Source organism: Gorilla gorilla, chromosome 12 (assembly GCF_029281585.2).
Source record: "Gorilla gorilla gorilla isolate KB3781 chromosome 12, NHGRI_mGorGor1-v2.1_pri, whole genome shotgun sequence".
Taxonomy (NCBI): Eukaryota; Metazoa; Chordata; class Mammalia; order Primates; family Hominidae; genus Gorilla; species Gorilla gorilla.
The window spans coordinates 111,526,624-111,537,535 of record NC_073236.2 but is presented as its reverse complement, the minus strand read 5'-3'; positions in this window follow the sequence as shown (position 1 = coordinate 111,537,535).

Sequence of the window (10,912 nt, the reverse complement as noted above, 5' to 3'; positions counted from 1 at the left end):
ACCATCTTCTTTTATCACCTTGCAAAACTTCCTCACTCTTTGGGGAAATGTTTTCAGTGATGCCTCGGGGTCTTTTCCAGCTTTCACAATCTGTTTAGGTCAAACCTAATCGTTCATGTGCTCGGATGCCCATCCCTAGCGCTGTTGTTAAGCATTTTGCTGGAGGTAACAAATAATCTGGAAAATTAGAGGCCCCTGCCCCAAGCCACAGACAGCCAGGGCAAGGCTGTGGGCGATGGCCTCCGCCTAGGGGCCCTGGGCCTCTCTAGCTCCTACCTGGCACTACAGGAAGCTGAGGGCCCCTGTGGGAGGAAGCCAGGGAAGTAAGGAGTATTTCTGTTGCTCTGTCCCCTGGAGATCCAGACCTTGTCTCAACTTCAGACTCAGCACTGCTCAGCCATCCTCGTTAGGTAATGCTGTCTCTGAATCAGGTCTTCTGGAAGCTTTATTTGAAGGTCTCAATTAACTTCTACCTTGGCTGTGGGGGGCGGAAACACACACACACACACACAATCTCAAAGGAGTTGAAGCTTATGAAGTGGGAGCAAGAAGAATACCTGGACCTCCCAAATGAAAGGTGCTTCTAGTGGGGAGAAAGAAGGATCTGAATGATTTGTCCTAATGGAAGAATGAGAGAGACTGAAGATCACTCACTGATGGAATCGGTGGGGCTGTGAGCTCTGAGAGAGACGGAAACGTTGACAGGAAAGCTGAACTAGGAGAATGGAGTGTCTTGAAAAGGCTACCATGTTTCTCCCCTTGCCCAGCGTGAGATGACATGTGGGCTATTACCCTCTCCTATCCTTTTCTGTCTTTAAGACTCTTAGAAGAGGACACTCAGCCTCAGAGGATCAACCTTTATGGAGTGTCTGTTACCCAACAGTTTCATCTGCAGAAACAAGGTTCGCTGTGCCCTGAGATACAGCTGTTTACTGAGTGCCCTGTACCAGATACCATGCTAGCTGCTGACACATATATATTATTTAATCCTTTTAACCTCTAAAATCTTACAGGTGAAGACACCGAGGCTCAGGGAGGAAGCAAAGCGCGGAGCAGGGCCAGATCTGTCTGGCTCCTGACCCCACACCACAGCTTTCGACATTATTTAGTAACAGCCTCTGCATCCTGAGGGTGCTCTCGCTAGGTGTGACTTGAATCTCTCCTCCCCTCGCCTGCGTTGGATCTGATGGAAGGACTGTGTAAGTAGGTCGGATCTGCTTCTAACCCAGCCTTGAGAGACATCACCTGTCTTCTTGTGCAGGTAAGTCACCTTCTAGCTACTGGGGTGGGGAATGTTTGCTTTCTGTTAATGAAAAGAAAGAGGTGATAATAAATAAATGCCCAACCCAGTGCAGTAATCAGTGTCCCTAACAATAAGGCTCTGTGTTTGGTCTTGGCTGTGGGTTCTATTCATTGGCTAACGTCACTACTCAGGAGCCCCTGGGCATGTCAACAGGGTAGGGCCCCAGGCACACTTACAGGTGAGCGGACTGAACCTTTCTGCTGTAAGCTCCCAGAATTCCTCCTGGGAAGTGAAGTTCCTGCAGACTTGCTTCCAGGTGCCCCAGGCCAGAGTGAGGGAGGTGCCTTGGGCTCCCAGGTGCATGGGGCAGTGGAAATGGCGCCCTGCGCCTGGCATCAGGAAATGGGGGGGTCTTGGCCCAGCTCTGCCTCTGGTGCCCTGGGTGATGTGAGGCAAGCCTGTTTCCCTCTCTGAACCACAGTTCCCACATTTGTATAATGGTGGGGGGTTGCACCAAATACACTCTCAGGTTCCTTCTAGTTCTGACATTACAGGATCCTGTAGACGCAGCTTCTCCCACATCTGCTTTATTCCGGGTACCACAGCACAGGGGCCCCCAGCTGGTAGGTGGAAGACCTCAGAGCTTCAGCAGCCCAAACTCTTTTTTCTGTGAGCTGCTGGACACGCTTTCCTGCCTCAGCTTCCCCAGACCCTTCCTTTCTTCCCCACTTGCATGTGTATGAAATTTCCCACTTTGTGAGACATTTTCAGAAACATTATCCTACTGGAGCCTCACCACAACCCTGTGAGATGGGCAGAGAAAGGAATGTAACACTGTGGGCATCACCCATGTGCCATGCCCCTTCCGGGCTGTTTCAGTGAATCTTCCTATAGATAGATAGAGAAATCCTTTTGGGAATAAGGCAGAGTATAAATAAACAGACGGTGGGTGGATAGTTAGATAAATACATACATGTGTAATTCTCACCGTGGCCTGGAAATCTTGGTGTTATTATCATCACCACATCACAAGGAAGGAAAGTGAGGCGCAGAGGGGTTCAGTACCTACCCAGGGTCCCCTGGCTATCAGGCAGCAAAACCAAGATTTGAACCCAGGCCTCTGTGGCCTAAGCTCATGGCCCTTTCTGCTGTGTCATCAACATTCTTTGCTCCAGATGAACTGGGTATATAGAGATGAAGTGACTTTGTCAAGGTTACCGAAGCTCCAACTGGCAGAGCCAGGAATGAAACCCCCATTTTTTGCCTACAAACGTAAGGCTGTTTCTGGAAACATCATAGTTGCCTCAAAAGAAAAACCAGTGGAGTCCCTTCCACCTTCCCTCCCTTTCTTCATTCCTCCCTTGCTTCTGTCTTTCCAGGAACATCCCCTCTCCTCTCACGTGTCCTGAGCAGGAAATCGCATGATCTGCTCCTTGGCGCAGATAACAGAGCCACCACTCCCCAGGCTCTATGTGTCTTTAGGGGTGTGGGGAGTGCGGGCCCCAGGCAGCAGCACATGTGCTCAGTGACCCACAGCAGCTGATCTATGGGGTGCGGGGTGGGTGTGCTGACACCCAGGGGGACACTCATGGGGATTCTGGCAGCACCTGGTCCCACTCTGCGTGTGTTGTCCTTGGGGTGTCTGGCTGAGTCTGTGCAGGTCTCCCCTGTCCCTCTGAGCATACCCCAGGCAGTTGGAGTGGCAGGGCCTGCCCACACAATGAAGTTGGACTCTTTCTCTGAAGCGTACTTGCCTTCCTGTCACCTGGCCCTGCTACAGAGTCTCCCTACCTCTCTCCTGAACCATGGTAGAAGACACAAGCTGCCAGCCTCCTCTCTGGGCTCTTCCTGTTGCCTTCCATTCTTTACCCTGCCACCAGAGAGATGAGCTTAAAACCAGACTTTTCAACTTCAGGCTGCAGCCCATGACATATGTCCCATGGGTCATGGGAAAAAAACATCTCACTCTGGAAAGCAGCAAATTTGTTTGGAAAACTCTTGCTTAAAGCATAGCCCAGAGCATGTCTTCTCCCCGCTTCTCAAGAAATTGATCAATGGAGGAATCCTACTTACTTCAGATCTCTCCCCGTGTGTGTGTGTGTGTGTGTGTGTGTGTGTGTGTGTGTGTGTGTGTGTGTGTGTGTGTGTCTGTGTCTGTGTGTTTTTGTGTAGGGGGTGGTATTTTGGAGTGAATTTATTGAAGTCTAAAACATACATAAGGTACACAAATCATGTGCACAGCTCAAAGAGTTTGCACAGAGCCAGCAGGCCTGTGCACACATTACTCAGCCAAGAAACAGCACTCAGCCAGCACCAGAGGCCCTTGGACCCCTCACGTCTCTGCCTTCCCCTGACCCTACAAGGCCAACCATGTCCTGACTTCTACCATCATAGATTCATTTGCCTTAAAAAAATGTATATAGGCCAGGCACGTGGCTCATGCTCGTAATTCCAGCACTTTGGGAGGCCGAGGCGGGCGGATCACGAGGTCAGGAGTTTGAGACCAGCCTGGCCAACACAGTGAAACTCTGTCTCTACTAAAAATACAAAAATTAGCCAGGCGTGGTGGCAGGGGCCTGTAATCCCAGCTACTTGGGAGGCTGAGGCAGGAGAATCGCTTGTGAATCCGGGAGGTGGAGGTTGCAGTGAGCCAAGATCGTGCCACTGCACTCCAGCTGGGTGACAGAGCTAGACTCCGTCTCAAAAAAAAAAAAAAAAAAAGTATATAATGGAACAATATGTATTATCTTGTGTATAGCTTATTTTGTTTACTATTCTATTTGCTAACCAGCTATGCACATGCATGTAGCATATACACATACCCACATAGATATACGCCCATATATGTACATATACATGTGTGTAATATATACATTTGTGTATATATGAATATCACATATGTGTGAAAAAATAATGTGTATAAAATTTGTCCCCACATTTTGCTGAAATATTTAAAATAAAAAATCCAAACATTATGTCATTTCATCCTATATTCTTCAGTATGCATCTCTAAACAATATGGACATTATCTTACACAGCACAATGAATGGTATTATCCCACCTAACAGAATTAAAAACAATTCCTGGACATCATCTAATATCCAGTTCATATTAAAAATTCCCAGTCTGTGAATTTATAGAAGTGCACAGATACAAGTGAGGCTGTGATCCCCACCACTGTTCCTGCCTTCTTTCCTGGCTCCTCAAGTCAGTGTCCATCAGCACTGCCTTTGGAATTCAATCCCAACTCTCCCAGGGTCTTCTGCAGTAGTCCCAAGTCTGGCACAAAACTCACAGAATGTTAAACTCAGCTAATTCAGACTCTCATTTGGTTTCTGAGTCCCTTTTAACAGCATCCACCATACAGACACAGCCTCTTTTTGAACATTTGCCCCAAACAGGTAGCACCATCTTCCTTAGTCAGGGGTCAGGTCTACTTCCTCCATTTGCGAGCGTCCATTTTTAGTCGTAGCCTTGTCCTCTGGGGTCACTCCAAATAAGCCTAGTTTCTTTTCCATGGGGAATATCTTCAGATATTTGGAGATACTTCATATACCTCAGAACCATCCTTTCCCCACCCCGCCCCAGCCTCAGACTGTACGTTTTAGACCTTTCCACTGGTCCCAGGCAATCCCATCAATTTACACTTGCCCCTGCATGCCCATACTTCCCTGAACCTGGGCCCTTCCTCATGCTGTCTGCCCTGTAGCTTCCCTGCCTTCACCTGCCAACATCCTATCAGACTTCTGAGGCCGATTTCACTGCTACCACCTTCGTGAGAACTTTTCTGATGTGTTCCATCCAATATAGAAAATTCTCACCCTTTGCATCAACCAGAGAACCCGGGTAGCTGCCTTGTGCTGTCAATTGTCTTCTGACTTGTTTTAAAGTTATTTGAGAATCTTTGTAATCCCTCACCAGCTTCCAAGTTCTTTGAAGACTGATCCTTTCTTACCTGCATTTGTTTTTCTGGAAATGTCTTGAAAAGCATAGGTGCTCGGGCTGGGCACAGTGGCTCACACCTGTAATCCCAGCACTTTAGGAGGCCGAGGTGGGCGGATCACAAGGTCAGGAGTTCGAGACCAGCCTGGCCAACATGGTGAAACCCCGTCTCTACTAAGAATACAAAAATTAGCCGGGCGTGGTGGCATGTGTCTGTAATCCCAGCTACTCGGGAGGCTGAGGCAGGAGAATCACTTGAACCCGGGAGGCAGAGGTTGCAGTGAGCCGAGATTGCACCACTGCACTCCAGCCTGGGTGACAGAGAAAGACTGTCTCGGAAAAAAAAAAAGAAAGAAAGAAGAAAAAGAGTAGTTGCTCACAGTATGTGCTCTGTGTTCACTAGTACATTTGGACCTTTTTGGTTGTAAGTGACAGATATCCAATTCAAATTGGCTTCAACACAAAAGGGATAATTTCTGTGTAACAGGAAAGTCCAGGGAGATAACCAGTGGAAGTATAGTGGGGTTTAGGCCATCAAACAATGTCATCAGGAACTTGCTGTTCTCCACTGCTCAGCTTTGCAGCCCTCTAGGTTGGCTTTCTTCCTGGTAGTCCGTCTTCAAGGAGTAGTAAAGACTGTAGTGTCTCAGTTGAAAAAAGAGTGCTTCTCTAAGAGTTTGAGCCACAGTCTCAAATGTGACTCTCAGAAGCCAGTCTTGGGTCATTGCTACAATCCTGAACCTATCACTAACTGTAGCCAGGGAAGTGAGATATTCTGTTTGGTCAGGACTGGATTGTGTGTCCATGTGTTCACCCCAAGAGCTCAAGGGTAGGGTCACCCATGGCACATGAAATGAGGAAGTGGAGGTTCTCCAAAGGAAAATCGGGGTGCTCTTACCAGAAGAAGACTTGTTCATTAACACTATTTGTACCAAGACTCTGGGGCCATTATACCTGCAGTGAACTCTCTGCTCTGTTGCTTTTCAGCTCTGGAAACTTGGGCAAGTTGACCTCTTCTGATGTCAATTTTCCCCATCATTGAATGGGGATAATAATTGTAGCTACCTCATAGGGGTGTTGTGAATATTAACTGAGTTAATGCACTATATATGATCCAATTAAAATACTGTCTGGTACCAGGTAAGCCCAATTAGAGGTTTTTATAGGTGTACCCACAGTTATTGCCTCATGCCCCCAATATTTTGTGTGTTACTCTTTATTCTTCTTGGCTGGATTGGAAGTTGCCTGAGGGCAGTGCCCGTCTAGGCTTCCAGCTTCTCTTATACCCTTGAGGACAGGCTGATAGTGGCTGTGAGACCATGGCTGTGAGACCCTGGCAGCATCCTGGGCCCCCCACCACATCAGAAGTAGATAAGCCTGCCTGAGCCTCCTGGTCTGGGCCTGGAGCAAGCGGGACTCCCAATAGCCCCTTCCCCCTTGCTTTCCCAGATCCTCAGAACAGGAAGGTGGCAGAATAGTGTTTCAAAGTGGGACTTGAAGATGCTTGGCAGGAGACTCGTCCAGATGGAGGGGCAGTGGGGAAAAGCTTTATCTCCTTTAGGACTTCTGTGTCTCCCTTGCCTTAAAACGTACCCAACATTCAATCCAGCGTCTTGGTGGCAGATGTGGAAGCCGAGTCTGGAGATGTCAAGGGGCTTGGCCCAGGTCACACAGTCTGCCATAGTAGGGCTGCCCTTGGAGCTTCATTTCCCAACTGGAAGCCAAACCCTGTACCGCCTCTGCTTGTGCAGATCCTAGAACCAGAGAAGAAGCGGGGCAAGTTGTCCTGTTTCTCTTCTCCCAACCTGACAAACATTCCTACCAGGGGTGACTTCTGTTCTGACTCATAAAGATATTTCTGAATAATAGCACTGGTCACTTTATCTCTGGAATGTATCCGGCTTTTAAAAAAACAAAAAACCAAAAAACTGGTGGCAGGGAAGTACCCTCTTCCTGCCCACCCCCTCCCCCCCCCCCCCCCCCCCCCCCCCCCCCCCCCCGGGCACTGATTCCACTCAGTCTCCTAGGGGCCTCTTGGGGGTGGCCAGAAAGGCCTTATTTGCATATGCTTTCTCAAAAGTCTTGCCTACACTTCAACGTAACTCTAAATGTGTTCTAAGGAAATAAAAAGGTTTTGTTGTCGTTGTTTGCTTCTTGTTTTTTATTAAATTGAGGGTAACATACATAAAGTAAAATGAAGAAAATGCTGTAATCCTAAGGGCAGAGCCTGTGGATGAACTTTTACATACCCACAGATGTGTAAATACCCCACTCAGATAGAGATTGTTGTTTTAAAACTATGATTATGATTGCCTCTAGAGTGATATTTCTTGTCTTCATTTCTTCTCCATTGGCATATAGCCCATTCATGAAATGGGAATCATGTTGGGTGAAGGCTTATGTGTCACATCTGAGAAGACTTTAGCTGGGAGGGTTGCTCTTGGAATTCCAAGGAGGTTGTGTAAAGCCACAGGAGAGAAAGTCATACTTGCTTCTTCCCCAGGTGTGGATCCCTGTTCATCAGTGGGTATAACGTTTTCTCTGCTCCACACCTGAGAGATACAATACATGCCTCAGTGGCTCGTGTATCATTGTGAGTGGCTTCGTGTATCAGTAAAGAGGGGAGATGTGGTTTGAAAAAGCTGTTCTTGCTATTCCAATGTTCACTTCCACAGTAGGTGAGGTGTAAGGCTCACTGATTTACCTTATTTCCTTCATTCTGAAACACGATCCCTCGTTAGATCCCTCATGTGCTTCATGGGATCTATACTGGTTATTCCCCATTTGCTGAGTGCCCCACTAGATGCGCTCTCTACCCTTCTTTGCCATTCTCTGTGCCCTGGGAGGCCAACCTTAGTGGACTGCATTGATCAGCAGCCCCCTGCCATGTGGCCAGAGAAGGAGGTAAGAGGTGGGAGAGATGGTCTGGTATTTCTTGACCCCAACTCCTCCCTCCCTTTCAGCAGGCTATCTCTGGCAGTGGCTCCTTCCCTCTACCTGCTGGATGGCCCCTCTTTCATGGTCCCAAGCTCACTAGGCTCCAATAACATGATTGTCTCCTCTTTTCAAACCTAGGGATGGTCATCATTTCCTGCTGTTACTAGGCTCTAGGTGCCTCAAGTTCCCTCTTAACTCTGCCCATACCTCTATAAGGAATTTCTCCATTAAAGCATCATCCTTTGAACCATCTGGGTTAAAGTCTGTTTCCTGATGGACCCATGACTGATTCACAGGTCCTTGGACAAAAACGGGAACACTTGCATATTCAATAGTCATCGATTATAAGATACATCTGGCTTTCAGAAATGTTACAACATCATCAAAAAGTATGGCTTACTGTAAAGAAATGATGGCAGGTTCATTCAGGCACGATGGATATAGAGGACAGTGTATCATTAAGAGATGTAAGCTGGGCGCAGTGGCTCATGCCTGTAAACCCAGCAATTTGGGAGGCCAAGGCGGGCTGATCACTTGAGGCCAGGAGTTTGAGACCAGCCTGGCCAACACGGTGAAACTCCATCTCTACAAAAAACACAAAAATTAGCCGGGTGCAGTGACGTGCGCCTGTAATCCCAGCTACTTGGGAGGCTAAGGCAGGAGAATCACTTGAACCTGGGAGGCAGAGGTTGCAGTGGGCCGAGATCACGACACTGCACTCCAGCCTGGGAGACAGAGGAAGACACTGTCTCCAAAAAAAAAAAAAAAAAAAAAAAAAAAAAGATGGAGTTTGCTCCTAAACTTACAAGGCCGGAAGCACGGCAAACAGCAAAGCGCTGGGTTTAAAGTCAGGTGAGATGGCTTTGAACTCAGGCTCTGACACTTACAGCTGGAAAATTTTGAGTAGGCTGCTGTGACACTCTGCACCTCGGCCTCCTTTCTGGCAATCCAGAGTCACTCTGCTGTCTATATCCCTTTCAGAGATGTCATGTGTAAGGACAAATGAGGCGATGTGTGTGAAAGGGCTTCATGTATCCCGTGCTGAGATGTGTGGGCCAGCACAGCTCTGAGGGGGGCAGCTATTCTGGGATTCCTCATCTCTCAGGGGCCAAACACTGGCCAGGATGGACAAACAAGGAGACCGGCAAAAGTAGGGCAAGAGAGGTCTCAGAGACCCAGAGAGGCAATGAGAAGACAGCTCACCTACCCTTTTCTTCCCAGCTCATCTACCCTTTTCTTCCCACCCCAGCTTCCCTCTTCCCCTTCCCTTCCCTCACTTGACATGGCCTCTTCTCTAAGCTGAGGGATGCCGCTGAGGCTATTTGTTCAGTGGAGAATTAAGGTGCACCTCTAAGTGTAGGATAAAGTCATGCACCAGATAAAGACCATGCCTTCCAAGACCAGTAAGAGAGAGACAAAGACATTCCAACAGGAGGCAGGTCATGCCATGTCCTGGGGAAAAAGAAGAGCCTGGTGTCGGAGAATCTCAGCTGCACTCCTAACAGATCACTAACTCACTAACCAGTTCCCCTGGACAAGTTATTCAATCTCACTGTCTTCTTCTGCAACCAGGGAATAATACCCACCTCCAGCGTTTGCTGTGAGAATTTCACGGAACAAGCCCTGTATTAAGCATGGTGCCTGGCTCTGATTTTAGCACTCAATAAAGGGTCACCTCTATTTTTAGCATTCCAGGGAGCCAGAGGACCCTTTCTAACTGGATGATTCTGGAATGATTTCTCAAGGAGAGGGCACTTGGAGGCTGAATTCTCTGTATGGCAGGCACAGTTCGCTGAGGCACTCGCTCAACCGGGGGAGGTCAGTCCCGCAGCAGCACCAGGGCACAGCGGTGTGTGTCCGGCGCTGGGAGGACTGAAAGGGGGTGAGCGGGCTGCGGAACGCAGGCCTCCCGGCGGGCAGAGGGAGCCAGCACGAGTTCTGGAGTAGGAGAGGGCCGGGATCAAAGCGCTCTGAGGCAGGCCAGGGCGCACCAAAGGGAGGCTAGTGAATTGCATCAGCACAGATTCCGTGATGCTCTGCAGACGTCTCCAGGCTGCTGGGCTTTACGGGAACCCACAAGAAAGGAAAGGACCGGGGAGCTGGCAGGGCGAGGGCGGGCGAGGGCGCGAGGGTGCGCTCGCCCGCGCGCTCCCGGCGGCGCCTGGCCGGGGCTGGGCGCGCCCGGGACTGCGGAGGCCGCGGAGGAAGCTCCCGCTCCCCTTCCCCCGCCTCTTTCCCCCCGCGTTACTGGAAGGACTGTGTGGGAGAGACCCAGAAGCACCCGGATTTTCGAGCGCCAGGTGGGGGAGGGCGGGGCAGCCTCTACTGCTCAAAGGAAAACCAAAAGTGCGTCTGTTCGCGCCGCTCCGACACGCGGTTGCTACTGGGAGGGCTCAGGCAGGGCGCTTTGGCCGCGCCTCCCTTTGCAGCCCCCAAGACTTGGCTAGGGCGGCCTGAGGCCCGCGTGGCGCGGGGAGGGGCTGAGAAGCGAGTGGGAAAGTGTCACGATTTCTTCTGTGCTCCTCCCGTCCCTACCCCCACCCCCAGTTTTCTGGGTTTTGCTGCTGCCGCTGGGGAAGGACTGATACGTTTTGCGTCAAAGGACTGCATTTACTCAGTCCTGCTGGGAGAGGCGCGTAAACACCCAGGCAGGCCAGGACGCAGGGATGGGGAGGGGGAAGAAAAAAGCAAAGCACCCACGGCCGGCGCGCGCGTCCGCCTGCCCCACACCCCTCTCCTGGGCCTGCGGAGTTGGGGACTCTGTCCAGCGGGCAGCAGCGGAGGTGCGAG